This window comes from Triturus cristatus, chromosome 12 (assembly GCF_964204655.1).
Source record: "Triturus cristatus chromosome 12, aTriCri1.1, whole genome shotgun sequence".
NCBI classification, from domain to species: domain Eukaryota; kingdom Metazoa; phylum Chordata; class Amphibia; order Caudata; family Salamandridae; genus Triturus; species Triturus cristatus.
The window spans coordinates 662,904,966-662,929,989 of NC_140595.1; the positions used below are offsets into that span (position 1 = coordinate 662,904,966).

A 25,024-nucleotide genomic window follows, 5' to 3' on the forward strand; every position below is an offset into this window, starting at 1 on the left:
TTAATGAAGAAGTGAACCTGGTTTCTGGGAAAGGAGTATCGAGATGAAGATGAGGAAAAGTGAACATGGACCACATTCATAGGTTAGAGAAATACATTTAATAGGTTGAATGGTTTTGAAAAGTGAACTTCGAGCAGTAATTGTTGTTTTTTAAATTGCAAATAAATTAAAAATGAATGTGAGATTGGAGGCACACTCTGAGCAGAAAAGCACCATAAGCTGCTATGGTGCAACTCAAGATGGTGATTAGAACCTTTAATATGATGATGCTCTTCTTTTGCTAGTTTTTTCGAGTCACCTTTTATTGTAAGTAGCTGATACAGCATTTTTTGCAGCTCTTCAGTTTATGGTTATCATGTGAGAACACTGTTTTCATCATATTTATTATTCTACAAATGTATTTTTAAATGCACTGATGTGGTGTTTGCATGAAATGCGAGATGGCACATCATGGTATGTTTAAACTGAGCATCGCGTAGGATATGTGATATTTGGCACCCAGAGGAGTAGGACACGTAGATCCTATAAGAAGTAAAGACTCTCTAGCAAGGGCCGTCCATACTCTGAGTTTAAACTTTACTTTTTGTGAAATGGTTTATGAAAAACAACACAGCTGCTCCAGGTGAGGCTCGAACTCACAACCTCGGCATGGCTCAGTGCAAGTACTGCTGTATAAGTACCGCGCGCTAACCGATTGCGCCACTGGAGCTCTCTCTTTTCACATCTCCCCAGGTGAGCCATCTACAGCTGACCAAGTAGATGACAGACACTGCTCCATCATTCACTGTGCAAGATCGACTCACATGCTAGCATGTTATCATGACTATTAAAAATACAGTCCAAACGGAATAGATTCTATAATTGTCCTATAACATATGCTATGTCTATTCAAAACCCCATAGAATTATATCTTGACAGTTCTGACAAAGTCTAGGGGAATCTTATGAATATTTGTAATTAGCACATAGTAAGAATTTCCCAAAAATGAAACGTAGGTCCCTAATTGGGGGAAGACGTGGAATGTGAGATCTTGCCTCAGCTGTTTTTTTTCTTTTTTAGGTACAGTATATTGACACTTCAGTACCTTTTGTGAAGCAAGGTTTCAGATGGGGCTGTAGGGCAGACGAGGTGGCCGAGTGGTTAAGGCGATGGACTGCTAATCCATTGTGCTCTGCACGCGTGGGTTTGAATCCCACCTTCGTCGAAAAGCCATCAGAGTCTCTTTTGATGGCCAGCATTTCTTGTAGTATAATTACACTCTCTTTCAAGACAGAGCCAGGATCCGCTAGATGGGATCATCTGACTGTTCCATTTTAACAAATATGTCAAATAAAGTGAAGTATTTTGTGCGTAATAGAAATTAGATCTTTCATGGAGTTTCCAGAGGATTGCCTTTCACTCACTCCTGGCTTATTAACCAGTTTGGATAAATAGATTGATAAGAAAGCAGCTCTTACTCCTAAAGTTTAGGCCGTCTCAAATGAATGACTGTTAACATATGTCTGCCCCACAGAGACAGATCACTTCTAATAAGTGGGTTCTCTATATGTCACTGATTGCAGACATACTAACTAGAGCTATCGGTATGGTCTTGAATGTGAAAACTCTTATTTTCTCATATGAAAATGTAGTTTTTCATACTTCCAAGAAAAGTGCCTTAAGCATGGTCTTCAATGTGTGCGCGCACGTGGACATTCATATGCAACTACGTTTCCATACAGAGTCTCAAAATCATAGATATATTCATACCTCAGTAAGAATACATGTTGCAATTTACATCCTGCGTGCAGAGTGGCCTTGTAGCTCAGTGGCAGAGCACTGGTCTTGTAAACCAGGGGTCATGAGTTCAAGCCTCATCAGGGCCTTTTTACATGAGTCTTTCTGTATGTTGTTTTCAAGTCATTCTTCCCTGGAGTCACACCTTGCTTTAGGATTGCTTATTGCCAAGCTTCCCTTTCCTGCTTTCATATTATCAAGAAAATATCATGAAGATCATTGAATTATAAATTATTGCCTCACCCCTTCCGATCGCCTGACGAACGCCAGACCAACGCCATTCTCACCCTGCCGGGCAAAGCCAAATAAGCCATGCATATTTACAGTTCCTTTGAAAGGCAGAGCGAGGACTAGGACCTCTGTTCCGACTGAATCTGAATCCACAGAAAGGATGTTATAAGGCCCTACAAATTTCACCAAGGAGATGTGAAATTCTTCCCCCATAAAATACTTTTTTTCCCAGATACCCCGGCTCTTAGGCAAATAAGGTTACTCCTCAAAACCCCACCCCCACTCACCATAAATATCCTTCTCTCCTGCTGTCCATTCAAATGATACAAGGTATCTTGTACATAGAGAGAAAGGGAGAATAGGCAGACTTGTGCTTCAAAGATTTGGTGACCTTGGATGGGTGGGTTGAATGAAGAAGTGAACCTGGTTTCTGGGAAAGGAGTATCGAGATGAAGATGAGGAAAAGTGAACATGGACCATATTCATAGGTTAGAGAAATACATTTAATAGGTTGAATGGTTTTGAAAAGTGAACTTCGAGCAGTAATTGTTGTTTTTTAAATTGCAAATAAATTAAAAATGAATGTGGGATTGGAGGCACACTCTGAGCAGAAAAGCACCATAAGCTGCTATGGTGCAACTCAAGATGGTGAATAGAACCTTTAATATGATGATGCTCTTCTTTTGCTAGTTTTTTCGAGTCACCTTTTATTGTAAGTAGCTGATACAGCATTTTTTGCAGCTCTTCAGTTTATGGTTATCATGTGAGAACACTGTTTTCATCATATTTATTATTCTACAAATGTATTTTTAAATGCACTGATGTGGTGTTTGCATGAAATGCAAGATGGCACATCATGGAATGTTTAAACTGAGCATCGCGTAGGATATGTGATATTTGGCACCCAGAGGAGTAGGACACGTAGATCCTATAAGAAGTAAAGACTCTCTAGCAAGGGCCGTCCATACTCTGAGTTTAAACTTTACTTTTTGTGAAATGGTTTATGAAAAACAACACGGCTGCTCCAGGTGAGGCTCGAACTCACAACCTCGGCATGGCTCAGTGCAAGTACTGCTGTATAAGTACCGCACGCTAACCGATTGCGCCACTGGAGCTCTCTCTTTTCACATCTCCCCAGCTGAGCCATCTACAGCTGACCAAGTAGATGACAGACACTGCTCCATCATTCACTGTGCAAGATCGACTCACATGCTGGCATGTTATCATGACTATTAAAAATACAGTCCAAACGGAATAGATTCTATAATTGTCCTATAACATATGCTCTGTCTATTCAAAACCCCATAGAATTATATCTTGACAGTTCTGACAAAGTCTAGGGGAATCTTATGAATATTTGTAATTAGCACATAGTAAGAATTTCCCAAAAATGAAATGTAGGTCCCTAATTGGGGGAAGACGTGGAATGTGAGATCTTGCCTCAGCTGTTTTTTTTCTTTTTTAGGTACAGTATATTGACACTTCAGTACCTTTTGTGAAGCAAGGTTTCAGATGGGGCTGTAGGGCAGACGAGGTGGCCGAGTGGTTAAGGCGATGGACTGCTAATCCATTGTGCTCTGCACGCGTGGGTTCGAATCCCACCTTCGTCGGAAAGCCATCAGAGTCTCTTTTGATGGCCAGCATTTCTTGTAGTATAATTACACTCTCTTTCAAGACAGAGCCAGGATCCGCTAGATGGGATCATCTGACTGTTCCATTTTAACAAATATGTCAAATAAAGTGAAGTATTTTGTGCGTAATAGAAATTAGATCTTTCATGGAGTTTCCAGAGGATTGCCTTTCACTCACTCCTGGCTTATTAACCAGTTTGGATAAATAGATTGATAAGAAAGCAGCTCTTACTCCTAAAGTTTAGGCCGTCTCAAATGAATGACTGTTAACATATGTCTGCCCCACAGAGACAGATCACTTCTAATAAGTGGGTTCTCTATATGTCACTGATTGCAGACATACTAACTAGAGCTATCAGTATGGTCTTGAATGTGAAAACTCTTATTTTCTCATATGAAAATGTAGTTTTTCATACTTCCAAGAAAAGTGCCTTAAGCATGGTCTTCAATGTGTGCGCGCACGTGGACATTCATATGCAACTACGTTTCCATACAGAGTCTCAAAATCATAGATATATTCATACCTCAGTAAGAATACATGTTGCAATTTACATCCTGCGTGCAGACTGGCTTTGTAGCTCATTGGCAGAGCACTGGTCTTGTAAACCAGGGGTCATGAGTTCAAGCCTCATCAGGGCCTTTTTACATGAGTCTTTCTGTATGTTGTTTTCAAGTCATTCTTCCCTGGAGTCACACCTTGCTTTAGGATTGCTTATTGCCAAGCTTCCCTTTCCTGCTTTCATATTATCAAGAAAATATCATGAAGATCATTGAATTATAAATTATTGCCTCACCCCTTCCGATCGCCTGACGAACGCCATTCTAACCCTGCCGGGCAAGCCCTGCCGGGCAAAGCCAAATAAGCCATGCATATTTACAGTTCCTTTGAAAGGCAGAGCGAGGACTAGGACCTCTGTTCCGACTGAATCTGAATCCACAGAAAGGATGTTATAAGGCCCTACAAATTTCACCAAGGAGATGTGAAATTCTTCCCCCATAAAATACTTTTTTTCCCAGATACCCCGGCTCTTAGGCAAATGAGGTTACTCCTCAAAACCCCAACCCCACTCACCATAAATATCCTTCTCTCCTGCTGTCCATTCAAATGATACAAGGTATCTTGTACATAGAGAGAAAGGGAGAATAGGCAGACTTGTGCTTCAAAGATTTGGTGACCTTGGATGGGTGGGTTTAATGAAGAAGTGAACCTGGTTTCTGGGAAAGGAGTATCGAGATGAAGATGAGGAAAAGTGAACATGGACCACATTCATAGGTTAGAGAAATACATTTAATAGGTTGAATGGTTTTGAAAAGTGAACTTCGAGCAGTAATTGTTGTTTTTTAAATTGCAAATAAATTAAAAATGAATGTGAGATTGGAGGCACACTCTGAGCAGAAAAGCACCATAAGCTGCTATGGTGCAACTCAAGATGGTGAATAGAACCTTTAATATGATGATGCTCTTCTTTTGCTAGTTTTTTCGAGTCACCTTTTATTGTAAGTAGCTGATACAGCATTTTTTGCAGCTCTTCAGTTTATGGTTATCATGTGAGAACACTGTTTTCATCATATTTATTATTCTACAAATGTATTTTTAAATGCACTGATGTGGTGTTTGCATGAAATGCGAGATGGCACATCATGGAATGTTTAAACTGAGCATCGCGTAGGATATGTGATATTTGGCACCCAGAGGAGTAGGACACGTAGATCCTATAAGAAGTAAAGACTCTCTAGCAAGGGCCGTCCATACTCTGAGTTTAAACTTTACTTTTTGTGAAATGGTTTATGAAAAACAACACGGCTGCTCCAGATGAGGCTCGAACTCACAACCTCGGCATGGCTCAGTGCAAGTACTGCTGTATAAGTACCGCACGCTAACCAATTGCGCCACTGGAGCTCTCTCTTTTCACATCTCCCCAGGTGAGCCATCTACAGCTGACCAAGTAGATGACAGACACTGCTCCATCATTCACTGTGCAAGATCGACTCACATGCTAGCATGTTATCATGACTATTAAAAATACAGTCCAAACGGAATAGATTCTATAATTGTCCTATAACATATGCTCTGTCTATTCAAAACCCCATAGAATTATATCTTGACAGTTCTGACAAAGTCTAGGGGAATCTTATGAATATTTGTAATTAGCACATAGTAAGAATTTCCCAAAAATGAAATGTAGGTCCCTAATTGGGGGAAGACGTGGAATGTGAGATCTTGCCTCAGCTGTTTTTTTTCTTTTTTAGGTACAGTATATTGACACTTCAGTACCTTTTGTGAAGCAAGGTTTCAGATGGGGCTGTAGGGCAGACGAGGTGGCCGAGTGGTTAAGGCGATGGACTGCTAATCCATTGTGCTCTGCACGCGTGGGTTCGAATCCCACCTTCGTCGGAAAGCCATCAGAGTCTCTTTTGATGGCCAGCATTTCTTGTAGTATAATTACACTCTCTTTCAAGACAGAGCCAGGATCCGCTAGATGGGATCATCTGACTGTTCCATTTTAACAAATATGTCAAATAAAGTGAAGTATTTTGTGTGTAATAGAAATTAGATCTTTCATGGAGTTTCCAGAGGATTGCCTTTCACTCACTCCTGGCTTATTAACCAGTTTGGATAAATAGATTGATAAGAAAGCAGCTCTTACTCCTAAAGTTTAGGCCGTCTCAAATGAATGACTGTTAACATATGTCTGCCCCACAGAGACAGATCACTTCTAATAAGTGGGTTCTCTATATGTCACTGATTGCAGACATACTAACTAGAGCTATCAGTATGGTCTTGAATGTGAAAACTCTTATTATCTCATATGAAAATGTAGTTTTTCATACTTCCAAGAAAAGTGCCTTAAGCATGGTCTTCAATGTGTGCGCGCACGTGGACATTCATATGCAACTACGTTTCCATACAGAGTCTCAAAATCATAGATATATTCATACCTCAGTAAGAATACATGTTGCAATTTACATCCTGCGTGCAGACTGGCCTTGTAGCTCAGTGGCAGAGCACTGGTCTTGTAAACCAGGGGTCATGAGTTCAAGCCTCATTAGGGCCTTTTTACATGAGTCTTTCTGTATGTTGTTTTCAAGTCATTCTTCCCTGGAGTCACACCTTGCTTTAGGATTGCTTATTGCCAAGCTTCCCTTTCCTGCTTTCATATTATCAATAAAATATCATGAAGATCATTGAATTATAAATTATTGCCTCACCCCTTCCGATCGCCTGACGAACGCCAGACCAACGCCATTCTCACCCTGCCGGGCAAAGCCAAATAAGCCATGCATATTTACAGTTCCTTTGAAAGGCAGAGCGAGGACTAGGACCTCTGTTCCGACTGAATCTGAATCCACAGAAAGGATGTTATAAGGCCCTACAAATTTCACCAAGGAGATGTGAAATTCTTCCCCCATAAAATACTTTTTTTCCCAGATACCCCGGCTCTTAGGCAAATGAGGTTACTCCTCAAAACCCCACCCCCACTCACCATAAATATCCTTCTCTCCTGCTGTCCATTCAAATGATACAAGGTATCTTGTACATAGAGAGAAAGGGAGAATAGGCAGACTTGTGCTTCAAAGATTTGGTGACCTTGGATGGGTGGGTTGAATGAAGAAGTGAACCTGGTTTCTGGGAAAGGAGTATCGAGATGAAGATGAGGAAAAGTGAACATGGACCACATTCATAGGTTAGAGAAATACATTTAATAGGTTGAATGGTTTTGAAAAGTGAACTTCGAGCAGTAATTGTTGTTTTTTAAATTGCAAATAAATTAAAAATGAATGTGGGATTGGAGGCACACTCTGAGCAGAAAAGCACCATAAGCTGCTATGGTGCAACTCAAGATGGTGAATAGAACCTTTAATATGATGATGCTCTTCTTTTGCTAGTTTTTTCGAGTCACCTTTTATTGTAAGTAGCTGATACAGCATTTTTTGCAGCTCTTCAGTTTATGGTTATCATGTGAGAACACTGTTTTCATCATATTTATTATTCTACAAATGTATTTTTAAATGCACTGATGTGGTGTTTGCATGAAATGCAAGATGGCACATCATGGAATGTTTAAACTGAGCATCGCGTAGGATATGTGATATTTGGCACCCAGAGGAGTAGGACACGTAGATCCTATAAGAAGTAAAGACTCTCTAGCAAGGGCCGTCCATACTCTGAGGTTAAACTTTACTTTTTGTGAAATGGTTTATGAAAAACAACACGGCTGCTCCAGGTGAGGCTCGAACTCACAACCTCGGCATGGCTCAGTGCAAGTACTGCTGTATAAGTACCTTACGCTAACCGACTGCGCCACTGGAGCTCTCTCTTTTCACATCTCCCCAGGTGAGCCATCTACAGCTGACCAAGTAGATGACAGACACTGCTCCATCATTCACTGTGCAAGATCGACTCACATGCTAGCATGTTATCATGACTATTAAAAATACAGTCCAAACGGAATAGATTCTATAATTGTCCTATAACATATGCTCTGTCTATTCAAAACCCCATAGAATTATATCTTGACAGTTCTGACAAAGTCTAGGGGAATCTTATGAATATTTGTAATTAGCACATAGTAAGAATTTCCCAAAAATGAAATGTAGGTCCCTAATTGGGGGAAGACGTGGAATGTGAGATCTTGCCTCAGCTGTTTTTTTTTCTTTTTTAGGTACAGTATATTGACACTTCAGTACCTTTTGTGAAGCAAGGTTTCAGCTGGGGCTGTAGGGCAGACGAGGTGGCTGAGTGGTTAAGGCGATGGACTGCAAATCCATTGTGCTCTGCACGCGTGGGTTCGAATCCCACCTTCGTCGAAAAGCCATCAGAGTCTCTTTTGATGGCCAGCATTTCTTGTAGTATAATTACACTCTCTTTCAAGACAGAGCCAGGATCCGCTAGATGGGATCATCTGACTGTTCCATTTTAACAAATATGTCAAATAAAGTGAAGTATTTTGTGCGTAATAGAAATTAGATCTTTCATGGAGTTTCCAGAGGATTGCCTTTCACTCACTCCTGGCTTATTAACCAGTTTGGATAAATAGATTGATAAGAAAGCAGCTCTTACTCCTAAAGTTTAGGCCGTCTCAAATGAATGACTGTTAACATATGTCTGCCCCACAGAGACAGATCACTTCTAATAAGTGGGTTCTCTATATGTCACTGATTGCAGACATACTAACTAGAGCTATCGGTATGGTCTTGAATGTGAAAACTCCTATTTTCTCATATGAAAATGTAGTTTTTCATACTTCCAAGAAAAGTGCCTTAAGCATGGTCTTCAATGTGTGCGCGCACGTGGACATTCATATGCAACTACGTTTCCATACAGAGTCTCAAAATCATAGATATATTCATACCTCAGTAAGAATACATGTTGCAATTTACATCCTGCGTGCAGAGTGGCCTTGTAGCTCAGTGGCAGAGCACTGGTCTTGTAAACCAGGGGTCATGAGTTCAAGCCTCATCAGGGCCTTTTTACATGAGTCTTTCTGTATGTTGTTTTCAAGTCATTCTTCCCTGGAGTCACACCTTGCTTTAGGATTGCTTATTGCCCAGCTTCCCTTTCCTGCTTTCATATTATCAAGAAAATATCATGAAGATCATTGAATTATAAATTATTGCCTCACCCCTTCCGATCGCCTGACAAACGCCATTCTCACCCTGCCGGGCAAGCCCTGCCGGGCAAAGCCAAATAAGCCATGCATATTTACAGTTCCTTTGAAAGGCAGAGCGAGGACTAGGACCTCTGTTCCGACTGAATCTGCATCCACAGAAAGGATGTTATAAGGCCCTACAAATTTCACCAAGGAGATGTGAAATTCTTCCCCCATAAAATACTTTTTTTCCCAGATACCCCGGCTCTTAGGCAAATGAGGTTACTCCTCAAAACCCCACCCCCACTCACCATAAATATCCTTCTCTCCTGCTGTCCATTCAAATGATACAAGGTATCTTGTACATAGAGAGAAAGGGAGAATAGGCAGACTTGTGCTTCAAAGATTTGGTGACCTTGGATGGGTGGGTTTAATGAAGAAGTGAACCTGGTTTCTGGGAAAGGAGTATCGAGATGAAGATGAGGAAAAGTGAACATGGACCACATTCATAGGTTAGAGAAATACATTTAATAGGTTGAATGGTTTTGAAAAGTGAACTTCGAGCAGTAATTGTTGTTTTTTAAATTGCAAATAAATTAAAAATGAATGTGGGATTGGAGGCACACTCTGAGCAGAAAAGCACCATAAGCTGCTATGGTGCAACTCAAGATGGTGAATAGAACCTTTAATATGATGATGCTCTTCTTTTGCTAGTTTTTTCGAGTCACCTTTTATTGTAAGTAGCTGATACAGCATTGTACTGCTCGATTTTCCCGGCCTTACGGTGTTGCAGAGCAATCCATATGACTTCAGTCTCTTTCCATCCGAGTCTAAGGACTGGAGTAGTGAGTAGGGCCTATCTATTAGACACTTGTGACACCATCCCGTGCTCCTACCCTTAGCTCAGGGCCTATATACATAGCCTAGGGAATAGATTCGTTAGCCTTGAGGATAATTTGCCCTATAGTGAGGTTGTTTCATGGAGCTGTGTTGAATTCAGGCCTGGTAGGCCTCAAACGGGAGAGACTCCATCTTTCTTTCTGCTCCGGCAGCCCGGGATCTTTCCAGAGGGAGGGGGATGTTTTAGTTATGAGGTGTTATTCGCTTGGAGAGAACCGGTTCAGGCCGGCCCTTATCGAAGGATTGTATTTTTCTTCATGCCGAAGACACTACATCAGGCCGGCCGGCTGGGAAAGTGTCCTTGGTACGGGGAGGTACAGGAATTTGGTGGGCGGCAGGTTTCGAGCTGGAAATTTCCATGAGGGAATGCACTTCTATATTAGTGAAAGTCTGAGTGAGATAAGGGCACTTGCTTCTAGACCATAGGCGGCATCTGGCCGTTAGCAGAAGAGCTATTACTTATTCCAGGGAAGACTGATGATGAACTTGAATCCAAAGAGGAGAGAGTAGCCGATAAGGACGAGGTTCCAGTGACTCGGAGAGGGAGAAGGGAGCAGACCCACAACTGCAGAGGGGTGACTTCCAGGCTAAGCCGAGGCATAGACGAGAAGGGAACCTAGATGACCATTGAGTACAGGCGACGTACCCTCAAGGTGAAGTCGATCCCTTTTTCTTTGAAGTGTATAACTTAATCTTTTACTTTCCTTGCAGGTTATATATGTATGATGTGTTCCGTAAATGTGCATGTGGCATTTAAATAAAGTATTTAGCTTATTGTACGTTAGCATGTGTTGTGTACTTTTGTATAGGAGGATAGCCTATTCTTTAGTCAGAGTTGCCTTAAAATGAACAGAGATTAATCCTGGTCAGGTAAGTGGTAACTGGATGAGGGGGAAAACAAGCCCCTCGAACTAGAGAACAGGTTGTGCTCAACTAATAGTCTTTGTGTGATCTGATATATAGTCCCAATTCCCCTGTCGTGTACTAATAGGATGAGCTCGTGCTAAGGCTGCCGTGTAGGTAGGAGATTCTGGGTCTGACTGAGGCCGCGAGATCGTGAGTGTGTCGCTGCCGAATGGGTAGGAGATTCTGGACCTGACCCAGGTCGCGAGACTTTGTGTGTCGCTGCCGAATAGGTAGGAGATTCTGGACCTGACTGAGGTCGCGAGATCGTGTGTGTCGCTGCCGAATGGGTAGGAGATTCTGGACCTGACTGAGGTCGCGAGATCGTGTGTGTGTCGCTGCCGAATGGGTAGGAGATTCTGGGTCTGCCTAAGGCCGCGAGACTGTGGTTGCTGAGATTGTGAGGCTGTGAGGTCTTGATATATATATATATAATAGGAATTCCCTGTCCTTAGGTGGTACGTATATATGTGGTTATTTGGGTGTAAAAAGACCCTAGGGAGGGGGTAACGTTCTGTTTTGGGTCAGAAGGGCTCTGTAGAGCGGGTTCCACCCGATCCGAAAACCAAAGCAGAACAAGCATTTTTTGCAGCTCTTCAGTTTATGGTTATCATGTGAGAACACTGTTTTCATCATATTTATTATTCTACAAATGTATTTTTAAATGCACTGATGTGGTGTTTGCATGAAATGCAAGATGGCACATCATGGAATGTTTAAACTGAGCATCGCGTAGGATATGTGATATTTGGCACCCAGAGGAGTAGGACACGTAGATCCTATAAGAAGTAAAGACTCTCTAGCAAGGGCCGTCCATACTCTGAGTTTAAACTTTACTTTTTGTGAAATGGTTTATGAAAAACAACACGGCTGCTCCAGGTGAGGCTCGAACTCACAACCTCGGCATGGCTCAGTGCAAGTACTGCTGTATAAGTACCGCACGCTAACCGATTGCGCCACTGGAGCTCTCTCTTTTCACATCTCCCCAGGTGAGCCATCTACAGCTGACCAAGTAGATGACAGACACTGCTCCATCATTCACTGTGCAAGATCGACTCACATGCTAGCATGTTATCATGACTATTAAAAATACAGTCCAAACGGAATAGATTCTATAATTGTCCTATAACATATGCTCTGTCTATTCAAAACCCCATAGAATTATATCTTGACAGTTCTGACAAAGTCTAGGGGAATCTTATGAATATTTGTAATTAGCACATAGTAAGAATTTCCCAAAAATGAAATGTAGGTCCCTAATTGGGGGAAGACGTGGAATGTGAGATCTTGCCTCAGCTGTTTTTTTTCTTTTTTAGGTACAGTATATTGACACTGCAGTACCTTTTGTGAAGCAAGGTTTCAGATGGGGCTGTAGGGCAGACGAGGTGGCCGAGTGGTTAAGGCGATGGACTGCTAATCCATTGTGCTCTGCACGCGTGGGTTCGAATCCCACCTTCGTCGGAAAGCCATCAGAGTCTCTTTTGATGGCCAGCATTTCTTGTAGTATAATTACACTCTCTTTCAAGACAGAGCCAGGATCCGCTAGATGGGATCATCTGACTGTTCCATTTTAACAAATATGTCAAATAAAGTGAAGTATTTTGTGCGTAATAGAAATTAGATCTTTCATGGAGTTTCCAGAGGATTGCCTTTCACTCACTCCTGGCTTATTAACCAGTTTGGATAAATAGATTGATAAGAAATCAGCTCTTACTCCTAAAGTTTAGGCCGTCTCAAATGAATGACTGTTAACATATGTCTGCCCCACAGAGACAGATCACTTCTAATAAGTGGGTTCTCTATATGTCACTGATTGCAGACATACTAACTAGAGCTATCAGTATGGTCTTGAATGTGAAAACTCTTATTTTCTCATATGAAAATGTAGTTTTTCATACTTCCAAGAAAAGTGCCTTAAGCATGGTCTTCAATGTGTGCGCGCACGTGGACATACATATGCAACTACGTTTCCATACAGAGTCTCAAAATCATAGATATATTCATACCTCAGTAAGAATACATGTTGCAATTTACATCCTGCGTGCAGACTGGCATTGTAGCTCATTGGCAGAGCACTGGTCTTGTAAACCAGGGGTCATGAGTTCAAGCCTCATCAGGGCCTTTTTACATGAGTCTTTCTGTATGTTGTTTTCAAGTCATTCTTCCCTGGAGTCACACCTTGCTTTAGGATTGCTTATTGCCAAGCTTCCCTTTCCTGCTTTCATATTATCAAGAAAATATCATGAAGATCATTGAATTATAAATTATTGCCTCGCCCCTTCCGATCGCCTGACCAACGCCAGACCAACGCCATTCTCACCCTGCCGGGCAAAGCCAAATAAGCCATGCATATTTACAGTTCCTTTGAAAGGCAGAGCGAGGACTAGGACCTCTGTTCCGACTGAATCTGAATCCACAGAAAGGATGTTATAAGGCCCTACAAATTTCACCAAGGAGATGTGAAATTCTTCCCCCATAAAATACTTTTTTTCCCAGATACCCCGGCTCTTAGGCAAATGAGGTTACTCCTCAAAACCCCACCCCCACTCACCATAAATATCCTTCTCTCCTGCTGTCCATTCAAATGATACAAGGTATCTTGTACATAGAGAGAAAGGGAGAATAGGCAGACTTGTGCTTCAAAGATTTGGTGACCTTGGATGGGTGGGTTTAATGAAGAAGTGAACCTGGTTTCTGGGAAAGGAGTATCGAGATGAAGATGAGGAAAAGTGAACATGGACCACATTCATAGGTTAGAGAAATACATTTAATAGGTTGAATGGTTTTGAAAAGTGAACTTCGAGCAGTAATTGTTGTTTTTTAAATTGCAAATAAATTAAAAATGAATGTGGGATTGGAGGCACACTCTGAGCAGAAAAGCACCATAAGCTGCTATGGTGCAACTCAAGATGGTGAATAGAACCTTTAATATGATGATGCTCTTCTTTTGCTAGTTTTTTCGAGTCACCTTTTATTGTAAGTAGCTGATACAGCATTTTTTGCAGCTCTTCAGTTTATGGTTATCATGTGAGAACACTGTTTTCATCATATTTATTATTCTACAAATGTATTTTTAAATGCACTGATGTGGTGTTTGCATGAAATGCAAGATGGCACATCATGGAATGTTTAAACTGAGCATCGCGTAGGATATGTGATATTTGGCACCCAGAGGAGTAGGACACGTAGATCCTATAAGAAGTAAAGACTCTCTAGCAAGGGCCGTCCATACTCTGAGTTTAAACTTTACTTTTTGTGAAATGGTTTATGAAAAACAACACGGATGCTCCAGGTGAGGCTCGAACTCACAACCTCGGCATGGCTCAGTGCAAGTACTGCTGTATAAGTACCGCGCGCTAACCGATTGCGCCACTGGAGCTCTCTCTTTTCACATCTCCCCAGGTGAGCCATCTACAGCTGACCAAGTAGATGACAGACACTGCTCCATCATTCACTGTGCAAGATCGACTCACATGCTAGCATGTTATCATGACTATTAAAAATACAGTCCAAACGGAATAGATTCTATAATTGTCCTATAACATATGCTCTGTCTATTCAAAACCCCATAGAATTATATCTTGACAGTTCTGACAAAGTCTAGGGGAATCTTATGAATATTTGTAATTAGCACATAGTAAGAATTTCCCAAAAATGAAATGTAGGTCCCTAATTGGGGGAAGACGTGGAATGTGAGATCTTGCCTCAGCTGTTTTTTTTCTTTTTTAGGTACAGTATATTGAAACTTCAGTACCTTTTGTGAAGCAAGGTTTCAGATGGGGCTGTAGGGCAGACGAGGTGGCCGAGTGGTTAAGGCGATGGACTGCTAATCCATTGTGCTCTGCACGCGTGGGTTCGAATCCCACCTTCGTCGGAAAGCCATCAGAGTCTCTTTTGATGGCCAGCATTTCTTGTAGTATAATTACACTCTCTTTCAAGACAGAGCCAGGATCCGCTAGATGGGATCATCTGACTGTTCCATTTTAACAAATATGTCAAATAAAGTGAAGTATTTTGTGCGTAATAGAAATTAGATCTTTCATGGAGTTTCCAGAGGATTGCCTTTCACTCACTCCTAGCTTATTAACCAGTTTGGATAAATAGATTGATAAGAAAGCAGCTCTTACTCCTAAAGTTTAGGCCGTCTCAAATGAATGACTGTTAACATATGTCTGCCCCACAGAGACAGATCACTTCTAATAAGTGGGTTCTCTATATGTCACTGATTGCAGACATACTAACTAGAGCTATCAGTATGGTCTTGAATGTGAAAACTCTTATTTTCTCATATGAAAATGTAGTTTTTCATACTTCCAAGAAAAGTGCCTTAAGCATGGTCTTCAATGTGTGCGCGCACGTGGACATTCATATGCAACTACGTTTCCATACAGAGTCTCAAAATCATAGATATATTCATACCTCAGTAAGAATACATGTTGCAATTTACATCCTGCGTGCAGACTGGCCTTGTAGCTCAGTGGCAGAGCACTGGTCTTGTAAACCAGGGGTCATGAGTTCAAGCCTCATCATGGCCTTTTTACATGAGTCTTTCTGTATGTTGTTTTCAAGTCATTCTTCCCTGGAGTCACACCTTGCTTTAGGATTGCTTATTGCCAAGCTTCCCTTTCCTGCTTTCATATTATCAAGAAAATATCATGAAGATCATTGAATTATAAATTATTGCCTCACCCCTTCCGATCGCCTGACGAACGCCTGACGAACGCCTGACAAACGCCATTCTCACCCTGCCGGGCAAAGCCAAATAAGCCATGCATATTTACAGTTCCTTTGAAAGGCAGAGCGAGGACTAGGACCTCTGTTCCGACTGAATCTGCATCCACAGAAAGGATGTTATAAGGCCCTTCAAATTTCACCAAGGAGATGTGAAATTCTTCCCCCATAAAATACTTTTTTTCCCAGATACCCCGGCTCTTAGGCAAATGAGGTTACTCCTCAAAACCCCACCCCCACTCACCATAAATATCCTTCTCTCCTACTGTCCATTCAAATGATACAAGGTATCTTGTACATAGAGAGAAAGGGAGAATAGGCAGACTTGTGCTTCAAAGATTTGGTGACCTTGGATGGGTGGGTTGAATGAAGAAGTGAACCTGGTTTCTGGGAAAGGAGTATCGAGATGAAGATGAGGAAAAGTGAACATGGACCACATTCATAGGTTAGAGAAATACATTTAATAGGTTGAATGGTTTTGAAAAGTGAACTTCGAGCAGTAATTGTTGTTTTTTAAATTGCAAATAAATTAAAAATGAATGTGGGATTGGAGGCACACTCTGAGCAGAAAAGCACCATAAGCTGCTATGGTGCAACTCAAGATGGTGAATAGAACCTTTAATATGATGATGCTCTTCTTTTGCTAGTTTTTTCGAGTCACCTTTTATTGTAAGTAGCTGATACAGCATTTTTTGCAGCTCTTCAGTTTATGGTTATCATGTGAGAACACTGTTTTCATCATATTTATTATTCTACAAATGTATTTTTAAATGCACTGATGTGGTGTTTGCATGAAATGCAAGATGGCACATCATGGAATGTTTAAACTGAGCATCGCGTAGGATATGTGATATTTGGCACCCAGAGGAGTAGGGTACGTAGATCCTATAAGAAGTAAAGACTCTCTAGCAAGGGCCGTCCATACTCTGAGTTTAAACTTTACTTTTTGTGAAATGGTTTATGAAAAACAACACGGCTGCTCCAGGTGAGGCTCGAACTCACAACCTCGGCATGGCTCAGTGCAAGTACTGCTGTATTAGTACCGCGCGCTAACCGATTGCGCCACTGGAGCTCTCTCTTTTCACATCTCCCCAGGTGAGCCATCTACAGCTGACCAAGTAGATGACAGACACTGCTCCATCATTCACTGTGCAAGATCGACTCACATGCTAGCATGTTATCATGACTATTAAAAATACAGTCCAAACGGAATAGATTCTATAATTGTCCTACAACATATGCTCTGTCTATTCAAAACCCCATAGAATTATATCTTGACAGTTCTGACAAAGTCTAGGGGAATCTTATGAATATTTGTAATTAGCACATAGTAAGAATTTCCCAAAAATGAAATGTAGGTCCCTAATTGGGGGAAGACGTGGAATGTGAGATCTTGCCTCAGCTGTTTTTTTTCTTTTTTAGGTACAGTATATTGACACTTCAGTACCTTTTGTGAAGCAAGGTTTCAGATGGGGCTGTAGGGCAGACGAGGTGGCCGAGTGGTTAAGGCGATGGACTGCTAATCCATTGTGCTCTGCACGCGTGGGTTCGAATCCCACCTTCGTCGGAAAGCCATCAGAGTCTCTTTTGATGGCCAGCATTTCTTGTAGTATAATTACACTCTCTTTCAAGACAGAGCCAGGATCCGCTAGATGGGATCATCTGACTGTTCCATTTTAACAAATATGTCAAATAAAGTGAAGTATTTTGTGCGTAATAGAAATTAGATCTTTCATGGAGTTTCCAGAGGATTGCCTTTCACTCACTCCTGGCTTATTAACCAGTTTGGATAAATAGATTGATAAGAAAGCAGCTCTTACTCCTAAAGTTTAGGCCGTCTCAAATGAATGACTGTTAACATATGTCTGCCCCACAGAGACAGATCACTTCTAATAAGTGGGTTCTCTATATGTCACTGATTGCAGACATACTAACTAGAGCTATCAGTATGGTCTTGAATGTGAAAACTCTTATTTTCTCATATGAAAATGTAGTTTTTCATACTTCCAAGAAAAGTGCCTTAAGCATGGTCTTCAATGTGTGCGCGCACGTGGACATTCATATGCAACTACGTTTCCATACAGAGTCTCAAAATCATAGATATATTCATACCTCAGTAAGAATACATGTTGCAATTTACATCCTGCGTGCAGACTGGCCTTGTAGCTCAGTGGCAGAGCACTGGTCTTGTAAACCAGGGGTCATGAGTTCAAGCCTCATCAGGGCCTTTTTACATGAGTCTTTCTGTATGTTGTTTTCAAGTCATTCTTCCCTGGAGTCACACCTTGCTTTAGGATTGCTTATTGCCAAGCTTCCCTTTCCTGCTTTCATATTATCAAGAAAATATCATGAAGATCATTGAATTATAAATTATTGCCTCACCCCTTCCGATCGCCTAACGAACGCCTGACAAACGCCATTCTCACCCTGCCTGGCAAGCCCTGCCGGGCAAAGCCAAATAAGCCATGCATATTTACAGTTCCTTTGAAAGGCAGAGCGAGGACTAGGACCTCTGTTCCGACTGAATCTGAATCCACAGAAAGGATGTTATAAGGCCCTACAAATTTCACCAAGGAGATGTGAAATTCTTCCCCCATAAAATACTTTTTTTCCCAGATACCCCGGCTCTTAGGCAAATGAGGTTACTCCTCAAAACCCCACCCCCACTCACCATAAATATCCTTCTCTCCTGCTGTCCATTCAAATGATACAAGGTATCTTGTACATAGAGAGAAAGGGAGAATAGGCAGACTTGTGCTTCAAAGATTTGGTGACCTTGGATGGGTGGGTTTAATGAAGAAGTGAACCTGGTTTCTGGGAAAGGAGTATCGAGATGAAGATGAGGAAAAGTGAACATGGACCACATTCATAGGTTAGAGAAATACATTTAATAGGTTGAATGGTTTTGAAAAGTGAACTTCGAGCAGTAATTGTTGTTTTTTAAATTGCAAATAAATTAAAAATGAATGTGGGATTGGAGGCACACTCTGAGCAGAAAAGCACCATAAGCTGCTATGGTGCAACTCAAGATGGTGAATAGAACCTTTAATATGATGATGCTCTTCTTTTGCTAGTTTTTTCGAGTCACCTTTTATTGTAAGTAGCTGATACAGCATTTTTTGCAGCTCTTCAGTTTATGGTTATCATGTGAGAACACTGTTTTCATCATATTTATTATTCTACAAATGTATTTTTAAATGCACTGATGTGGTGTTTGCATGAAATGCAAGATGGCACATCATGGAATGTTTAAACTGAGCATCGCGTAGGATATGTGATATTTGGCACCCAGAGGAGTAGGACACGTAGATCCTATAAGAAGTAAAGACTCTCTAGCAAGGGCCGTCCATACTCTGAGTTTAAACTTTACTTTTTGTGAAATGGTTTATGAAAAACAACACGGCTGCTCCAGGTGAGGCTCGAACTCACAACCTCGGCATGGCTCAGTGCAAGTACAGCAATATAAGTACCGCGCGCTAACCGATTGCGCCACTGGAGCTCTCTCTTTTCACATCTCCCCAGGTGAGCCATCTACAGCTGACCAAGTAGATGACAGACACTGCTCCATCATTCACTGTGCAAGATCGACTCACATGCTAGCATGTTATCATGACTATTAAAAATACAGTCCAAACGGAATAGATTCTATAATTGTCCTATAACATATGCTCTGTCTATTCAAAACCCCATAGAATTATATCTTGACAGTTCTGACAAAGTCTAGGGGAATCTTATGAATATTTGTAATTAGCACATAGTAAGAATTTCCCAAAAATGAAATGTAGGTCCCTAATTGGGGGAAGACGTGGAATGTGAGATCTTGCCTCAGCTGTTTTTTTTCTTTTTTAGGTACAGTATATTGACACTTCAGTACCTTTTGTGAAGCAAGGTTTCAGATGGGGCTGTAGGGCAGACGAGGTGGCCGAGTGGTTAGGGCGATGGACTGCTAATCCATTGTGCTCTGCACGCGTGGGTTCGAATCCCACCTTCGTCGGAAAGCCATCAGAGTCTCTTTTGATGGCCAGCATTTCTTGTAGTATAATTACACTCTCTTTCAAGACAGAGCCAGGATCCGCTAGATGGGATCATCTGACTGTTCCATTTTAACAAATATGTCAAATAAAGTGAAGTATTTTGTGCGTAATAGAAATTAGATCTTTCATGGAGTTTCCAGAGGATTGCCTTTCACTCACTCCTGGCTTATTAACCAGTTTGGATAAATAGATTGATAAGAAAGCAGCTCTTACTCCTAAAGTTTAGGCCGTCTCAAATGAATGACTGTTAACATATGTCTGCCCCACAGAGACAGATCACTTCTAATAAGTGGGTTCTCTATATGTCACTGATTGCAGACATACTAACTAGAGCTATCAGTATGGTCTTGAATGTGAAAACTCTTATTTTCTCATATGAAAATGTAGTTTTTCATACTTCCAAGAAAAGTGCCTTAAGCATGGTCTTCAATGTGTGCGCGCACGTGGACATTCATATGCAACTACGTTTCCATACAGAGTCTCAAAATCATAGATATATTCATACCTCAGTAAGAATACATGTTGTAATTTACATCCTGCGTGCAGACTGGCCTTGTAGCTCTGTGGCAGAGCACTGGTCTTGTAAACCAGGGGTCATGAGTTCAAGCCTCATCAGGGCCTTTTTACATGAGTCTTTCTGTATGTTGTTTTCAAGTCATTCTTCCCTGGAGTCACACCTTGCTTTAGGATTGCTTATTGCCAAGCTTCCCTTTCCTGCTTTCATATTATCAAGAAAATATCATGAAGATCATTGAATTATAAATTATTGCCTCACCCCTTCCGATCGCCTGACGAACGCCAGACCAACGCCATTCTCACCCTGCCGGGCAAAGCCAAATAAGCCATGCATATTTACAGTTCCTTTGAAAGGCAGAGCGAGGACTAGGACCTCTGTTCCGACTGAATCTGAATCCACAGAAAGGATGTTATAAGGCCCTACAAATTTCACCAAGGAGATGTGAAATTCTTCCCCCATAAAATACTTTTTTTCCCAGATACCCCGGCTCTTAGGCAAATGAGGTTACTCCTCAAAACCCCACCCCCACTCACCATAAATATCCTTCTCTCCTGCTGTCCATTCAAATGATACAAGGTATCTTGTACATAGAGAGAAAGGGAGAATAGGCAGACTTGTGCTTCAAAGATTTGGTGACCTTGGATGGGTGGGTTTAAGTGAACTTCGAGCAGTAATTGTTGTTTTTTAAATTGCAAATAAATTAAAAATGAATGTGGGATTGGAGGCACACTCTGAGCAGAAAAGCACCATAAGCTGCTATGGTGCAACTCAAGATGGTGAATAGAACCTTTAATATGATGATGCTCTTCTTTTGCTAGTTTTTTCGAGTCACCTTTTATTGTAAGTAGCTGATACAGCATTTTTTGCAGCTCTTCAGTTTATGGTTATCATGTGAGAACACTGTTTTCATCATATTTATTATTCTACAAATGTATTTTTAAATGCACTGATGTGGTGTTTGCATGAAATGCAAGATGGCACATCATGGAATGTTTAAACTGAGCATCGCGTAGGATATGTGATATTTGGCACCCAGAGGAGTAGGACACGTAGATCCTATAAGAAGTAAAGACTCTCTAGCAAGGGCCGTCCATACTCTGAGTTTAAACTTTACTTTTTGTGAAATGGTTTATGAAAACAACACGGCTGCTCCAGGTGAGGCTCGAACTCACAACCTCGGCATGGCTCAGTGCAAGTACTGCTGTATAAGTACCGCGCGCTAACCGATTGCGCCACTGGAGCTCTCTCTTTTCACATCTCCCCAGGTGAGCCATCTACAGCTGACCAAGTAGATGACAGACACTGCTCCATCATTCACTGTGCAAGATCGACTCACATGCTAGCATGTTATCATGACTATTAAAAATACAGTCCAAACGGAATAGATTCTATAATTGTCCTATAACATATGCTCTGTCTATTCAAAACCCCATAGAATTATATCTTGACAGTTCTGACAAAGTCTAGGGGAATCTTATGAATATTTGTAATTAGCACATAGTAAGAATTTCCCAAAAATGAAATGTAGGTCCCTAATTGGGGGAAGACGTGGAATGTGAGATCTTGCCTCAGCTGTTTTTTTTCTTTTTTAGGTACAGTATATTGACACTTCAGTACTTTTTGTGAAGCAAGGTTTCAGATGGGGCTGTAGGGCAGACGAGGTGGCCGAGTGGTTAGGGCGATGGACTGCTAATCCATTGTGCTCTGCACGCGTGGGTTCGAATCCCACCTTCGTAGGAAAGCCATCAGAGTCTCTTTTGATGGCCAGCATTTCTTGTAGTATAATTACACTCTCTTTCAAGACAGAGCCAGGATCCCCTAGATGGGATCATCTGACTGTTCCATTTTAACAAATATGTCAAATAAAGTGAAGTATTTTGTGCGTAATAGAAATTAGATCTTTCATGGAGTTTCCAGAGGATTGCCTTTCACTCACTCCTGGCTTATTAACCAGTTTGGATAAATAGATTGATAAGAAAGCAGCTCTTACTCCTAAAGTTTAGGCCGTCTCAAATGAATGACTGTTAACATATGTCTGCCCCACAGAGACAGATCACTTCTAATAAGTGGGTTCTCTATATGTCACTGATTGCAGACATACTAACTAGAGCTATCAGTATGGTCTTGAATGTGAAAACTCTTATTTTCTCATATGAAAATGTAGTTTTTCATACTTCCAAGAAAAGTGCCTTAAGCATGGTCTTCAATGTGTGCGCGCACGTGGACATTCATATGCAACTACGTTTCCATACAGAGTCTCAAAATCATAGAAATATTCATACCTCAGTAAGAATACATGTTGTAATTTACATCCTGCGTGCAGACTGGCCTTGTAGCTCAGTGGCAGAGCACTGGTCTTGTAAACCAGGGGTCATGAGTTCAAGCCTCATCAGGGCCTTTTTACATGAGTCTTTCTGTATGTTGTTTTCAAGTCATTCTTCCCTGGAGTCACACCTTGCTTTAGGTTTGCTTATTGCCAAGCTTCCCTTTCCTGCTTTCATATTATCAAGAAAATATCATGAAGATCATTGAATTATAAATTATTGCCTCACCCCTTCCGATCGCCTGACAAACGCCATTCTCACCCTGCCGGGCAAAGCCAAATAAGCCATGCATATTTACAGTTCCTTTGAAAGGCAGAGCGAGGACTAGGACCTCTGTTCCGACTGAATCTGAATCCACAGAAAGGATGTTATAAGGCCCTACAAATTTCACCAAGGAGATGTGAAATTCTTCCCCCATAAAATACTTTTTTTCCCAGATACCCCGGCTCTTAGGCAAATGAGGTTACGCCTCAAAACCCCACCCCCACTCACCATAAATATCCTTCTCTCCTGCTGTCCATTCAAATGATACAAGGTATCTTGTACATAGAGAGAAAGGGAGAATAGGCAGACTTGTGCTTCAAAGATTTGGTGACCTTGGATGGGTGGGTTTAATGAAGAAGTGAACCTGGTTTCTGGGAAAGGAGTATCGAGATGAAGATGAGGAAAAGTGAACATGGACCACATTCATAGGTTAGAGAAATACATTTAATAGGTTGAATGGTTTTGAAAAGTGAACTTCGAGCAGTAATTGTTGTTTTTTAAATTGCAAATAAATTAAAAATGAATGTGGGATTGGAGGCACACTCTGAGCAGAAAAGCACCATAAGCTGCTATGGTGCAACTCAAGATGGTGAATAGAACCTTTAATATGATGATGCTCTTCTTTTGCTAGTTTTTTCGAGTCACCTTTTATTGTAAGTAGCTGATACAGCATTTTTTGCAGCTCTTCAGTTTATGGTTATCATGTGAGAACACTGTTTTCATCATATTTATTATTCTACAAATGTATTTTTAAATGCACTGATGTGGTGTTTGCATGAAATGCAAGATGGCACATCATGGAATGTTTAAATTGAGCATCGCGTAGGATATGTGATATTTGGCACCCAGAGGAGTAGGACACGTAGATCCTATAAGAAGTAAAGACTCTCTAGCAAGGGCCGTCCATACTCTGAGTTTAAACTTTACTTTTTGTGAAATGGTTTATGAAAAACAACACGGCTGCTCCAGGTGAGGCTCGAACTCACAACCTCGGCATGGCTCAGTGCAAGTACTGCTGTATAAGTACCGCGCTCTAACCGATTGCGCCACTGGAGCTCTCTCTTTTCACATCTCCCCAGGTGAGCCATCTACAGCTGACCAAGTAGATGACAGACACTGCTCCATCATTCACTGTGCAAGATCGACTCACATGCTAGCATGTTATCATGACTATTAAAAATACAGTCCAAACGGAATAGATTCTATAATTGTCCTATAACATATGCTCTGTCTATTCAAAACCCCATAGAATTATATCTTGACAGTTCTGACAAAGTCTAGGGGAATCTTATGAATATTTGTAATTAGCACATAGTAAGAATTTCCCAAAAATGAAATGTAGGTCCCTAATTGGGGGAAGACGTGGAATGTGAGATCTTGCCTCAGCTGTTTTTTTTCTTTTTTAGGTACAGTATATTGACACTTCAGTACCTTTTGTGAAGCAAGGTTTCAGATGGGGCTGTAGGGCAGACGAGGTGGCCGAGTGGTTAAGGCGATGGACTGCTAATCCATTGTGCTCTGCACGCGTGGGTTCGAATCCCACCTTCGTCGGAAAGCCATCAGAGTCTCTTTTGATGGCCAGCATTTCTTGTAGTATAATTACACTCTCTTTCAAGACAGAGCCAGGATCCGCTAGATGGGATCATCTGACTGTTCCATTTTAACAAATATGTCAAATAAAGTGAAGTATTTTGTGCGTAATAGAAATTAGATCTTTCATGGAGTTTCCAGAGGATTGCCTTTCACTCACTCCTGGCTTATTAACCAGTTTGGATAAATAGATTGATAAGAAAGCAGCTCTTACTCCTAAAGTTTAGGCCGTCTCAAATGAATGACTGTTAACATATGTCTGCCCCACAGAGACAGATCACTTCTAATAAGTGGGTTCTCTATATGTCACTGATTGCAGACATACTAACTAGAGCTATCAGTATGGTCTTGAATGTGAAAACTCTTATTTTCTCATATGAAAATGTAGTTTTTCATACTTCCAAGAAAAGTGCCTTAAGCATGGTCTTCAATGTGTGCGCGCACGTGGACATTCATATGCAACTACGTTTCCATACAGAGTCTCAAAATCATAGATATATTCATACCTCAGTAAGAATACATGTTGCAATTT

At 41.1% G+C, this 25,024-nt stretch overlaps 19 non-coding genes across 19 annotated transcripts; 11 read left to right on the plus strand and 8 right to left on the minus strand.

Moving 5' to 3' along the window:
- Positions 1–614: 614 nt before the first annotated feature.
- On the minus strand, positions 615–709 carry TRNAI-UAU (transfer RNA isoleucine (anticodon UAU)). The gene is made up of 2 exons: positions 672–709; positions 615–650 (listed from the first exon to the last, which is right to left on the minus strand). It is a non-coding gene; the product is annotated as a tRNA-Ile (tRNA).
- A 1,084-nt stretch (positions 710–1,793) lies between these two features.
- Positions 1,794–1,865, plus strand: TRNAT-UGU (transfer RNA threonine (anticodon UGU)). Its single transcript has one exon. It is a non-coding gene; the product is annotated as a tRNA-Thr (tRNA).
- Positions 1,866–3,027: 1,162 nt separating this feature from the next.
- On the minus strand, positions 3,028–3,122 carry TRNAI-UAU (transfer RNA isoleucine (anticodon UAU)). Its single transcript has 2 exons — positions 3,085–3,122; positions 3,028–3,063 (listed from the first exon to the last, which is right to left on the minus strand). It is a non-coding gene; the product is annotated as a tRNA-Ile (tRNA).
- Positions 3,123–3,535: 413 nt separating this feature from the next.
- On the plus strand, positions 3,536–3,617 carry TRNAS-GCU (transfer RNA serine (anticodon GCU)). The gene has a single exon. It is a non-coding gene; the product is annotated as a tRNA-Ser (tRNA).
- Positions 3,618–5,443: 1,826 nt separating this feature from the next.
- Positions 5,444–5,538, minus strand: TRNAI-UAU (transfer RNA isoleucine (anticodon UAU)). Its single transcript has 2 exons — positions 5,501–5,538; positions 5,444–5,479 (listed from the first exon to the last, which is right to left on the minus strand). It is a non-coding gene; the product is annotated as a tRNA-Ile (tRNA).
- Positions 5,539–5,951: 413 nt separating this feature from the next.
- On the plus strand, positions 5,952–6,033 carry TRNAS-GCU (transfer RNA serine (anticodon GCU)). Its single transcript has one exon. It is a non-coding gene; the product is annotated as a tRNA-Ser (tRNA).
- A 1,823-nt stretch (positions 6,034–7,856) lies between these two features.
- Positions 7,857–7,951, minus strand: TRNAI-UAU (transfer RNA isoleucine (anticodon UAU)). Its single transcript has 2 exons — positions 7,914–7,951; positions 7,857–7,892 (listed from the first exon to the last, which is right to left on the minus strand). It is a non-coding gene; the product is annotated as a tRNA-Ile (tRNA).
- Positions 7,952–8,365: 414 nt separating this feature from the next.
- Positions 8,366–8,447, plus strand: TRNAC-GCA (transfer RNA cysteine (anticodon GCA)). The gene has a single exon. It is a non-coding gene; the product is annotated as a tRNA-Cys (tRNA).
- A 589-nt stretch (positions 8,448–9,036) lies between these two features.
- On the plus strand, positions 9,037–9,108 carry TRNAT-UGU (transfer RNA threonine (anticodon UGU)). Its single transcript has one exon. It is a non-coding gene; the product is annotated as a tRNA-Thr (tRNA).
- A 2,795-nt stretch (positions 9,109–11,903) lies between these two features.
- On the minus strand, positions 11,904–11,998 carry TRNAI-UAU (transfer RNA isoleucine (anticodon UAU)). The gene is made up of 2 exons: positions 11,961–11,998; positions 11,904–11,939 (listed from the first exon to the last, which is right to left on the minus strand). It is a non-coding gene; the product is annotated as a tRNA-Ile (tRNA).
- A 413-nt stretch (positions 11,999–12,411) lies between these two features.
- Positions 12,412–12,493, plus strand: TRNAS-GCU (transfer RNA serine (anticodon GCU)). The gene has a single exon. It is a non-coding gene; the product is annotated as a tRNA-Ser (tRNA).
- Positions 12,494–14,316: 1,823 nt separating this feature from the next.
- TRNAI-UAU (transfer RNA isoleucine (anticodon UAU)) lies at positions 14,317–14,411 on the minus strand. The gene is made up of 2 exons: positions 14,374–14,411; positions 14,317–14,352 (listed from the first exon to the last, which is right to left on the minus strand). It is a non-coding gene; the product is annotated as a tRNA-Ile (tRNA).
- A 413-nt stretch (positions 14,412–14,824) lies between these two features.
- Positions 14,825–14,906, plus strand: TRNAS-GCU (transfer RNA serine (anticodon GCU)). Its single transcript has one exon. It is a non-coding gene; the product is annotated as a tRNA-Ser (tRNA).
- Positions 14,907–17,248: 2,342 nt separating this feature from the next.
- TRNAS-GCU (transfer RNA serine (anticodon GCU)) lies at positions 17,249–17,330 on the plus strand. The gene has a single exon. It is a non-coding gene; the product is annotated as a tRNA-Ser (tRNA).
- A 589-nt stretch (positions 17,331–17,919) lies between these two features.
- Positions 17,920–17,991, plus strand: TRNAT-UGU (transfer RNA threonine (anticodon UGU)). Its single transcript has one exon. It is a non-coding gene; the product is annotated as a tRNA-Thr (tRNA).
- A 1,176-nt stretch (positions 17,992–19,167) lies between these two features.
- On the minus strand, positions 19,168–19,262 carry TRNAI-UAU (transfer RNA isoleucine (anticodon UAU)). Its single transcript has 2 exons — positions 19,225–19,262; positions 19,168–19,203 (listed from the first exon to the last, which is right to left on the minus strand). It is a non-coding gene; the product is annotated as a tRNA-Ile (tRNA).
- A 2,199-nt stretch (positions 19,263–21,461) lies between these two features.
- Positions 21,462–21,556, minus strand: TRNAI-UAU (transfer RNA isoleucine (anticodon UAU)). The gene is made up of 2 exons: positions 21,519–21,556; positions 21,462–21,497 (listed from the first exon to the last, which is right to left on the minus strand). It is a non-coding gene; the product is annotated as a tRNA-Ile (tRNA).
- A 1,084-nt stretch (positions 21,557–22,640) lies between these two features.
- Positions 22,641–22,712, plus strand: TRNAT-UGU (transfer RNA threonine (anticodon UGU)). Its single transcript has one exon. It is a non-coding gene; the product is annotated as a tRNA-Thr (tRNA).
- Positions 22,713–24,371: 1,659 nt separating this feature from the next.
- On the plus strand, positions 24,372–24,453 carry TRNAS-GCU (transfer RNA serine (anticodon GCU)). Its single transcript has one exon. It is a non-coding gene; the product is annotated as a tRNA-Ser (tRNA).
- Positions 24,454–25,024: the final 571 nt, after the last annotated feature.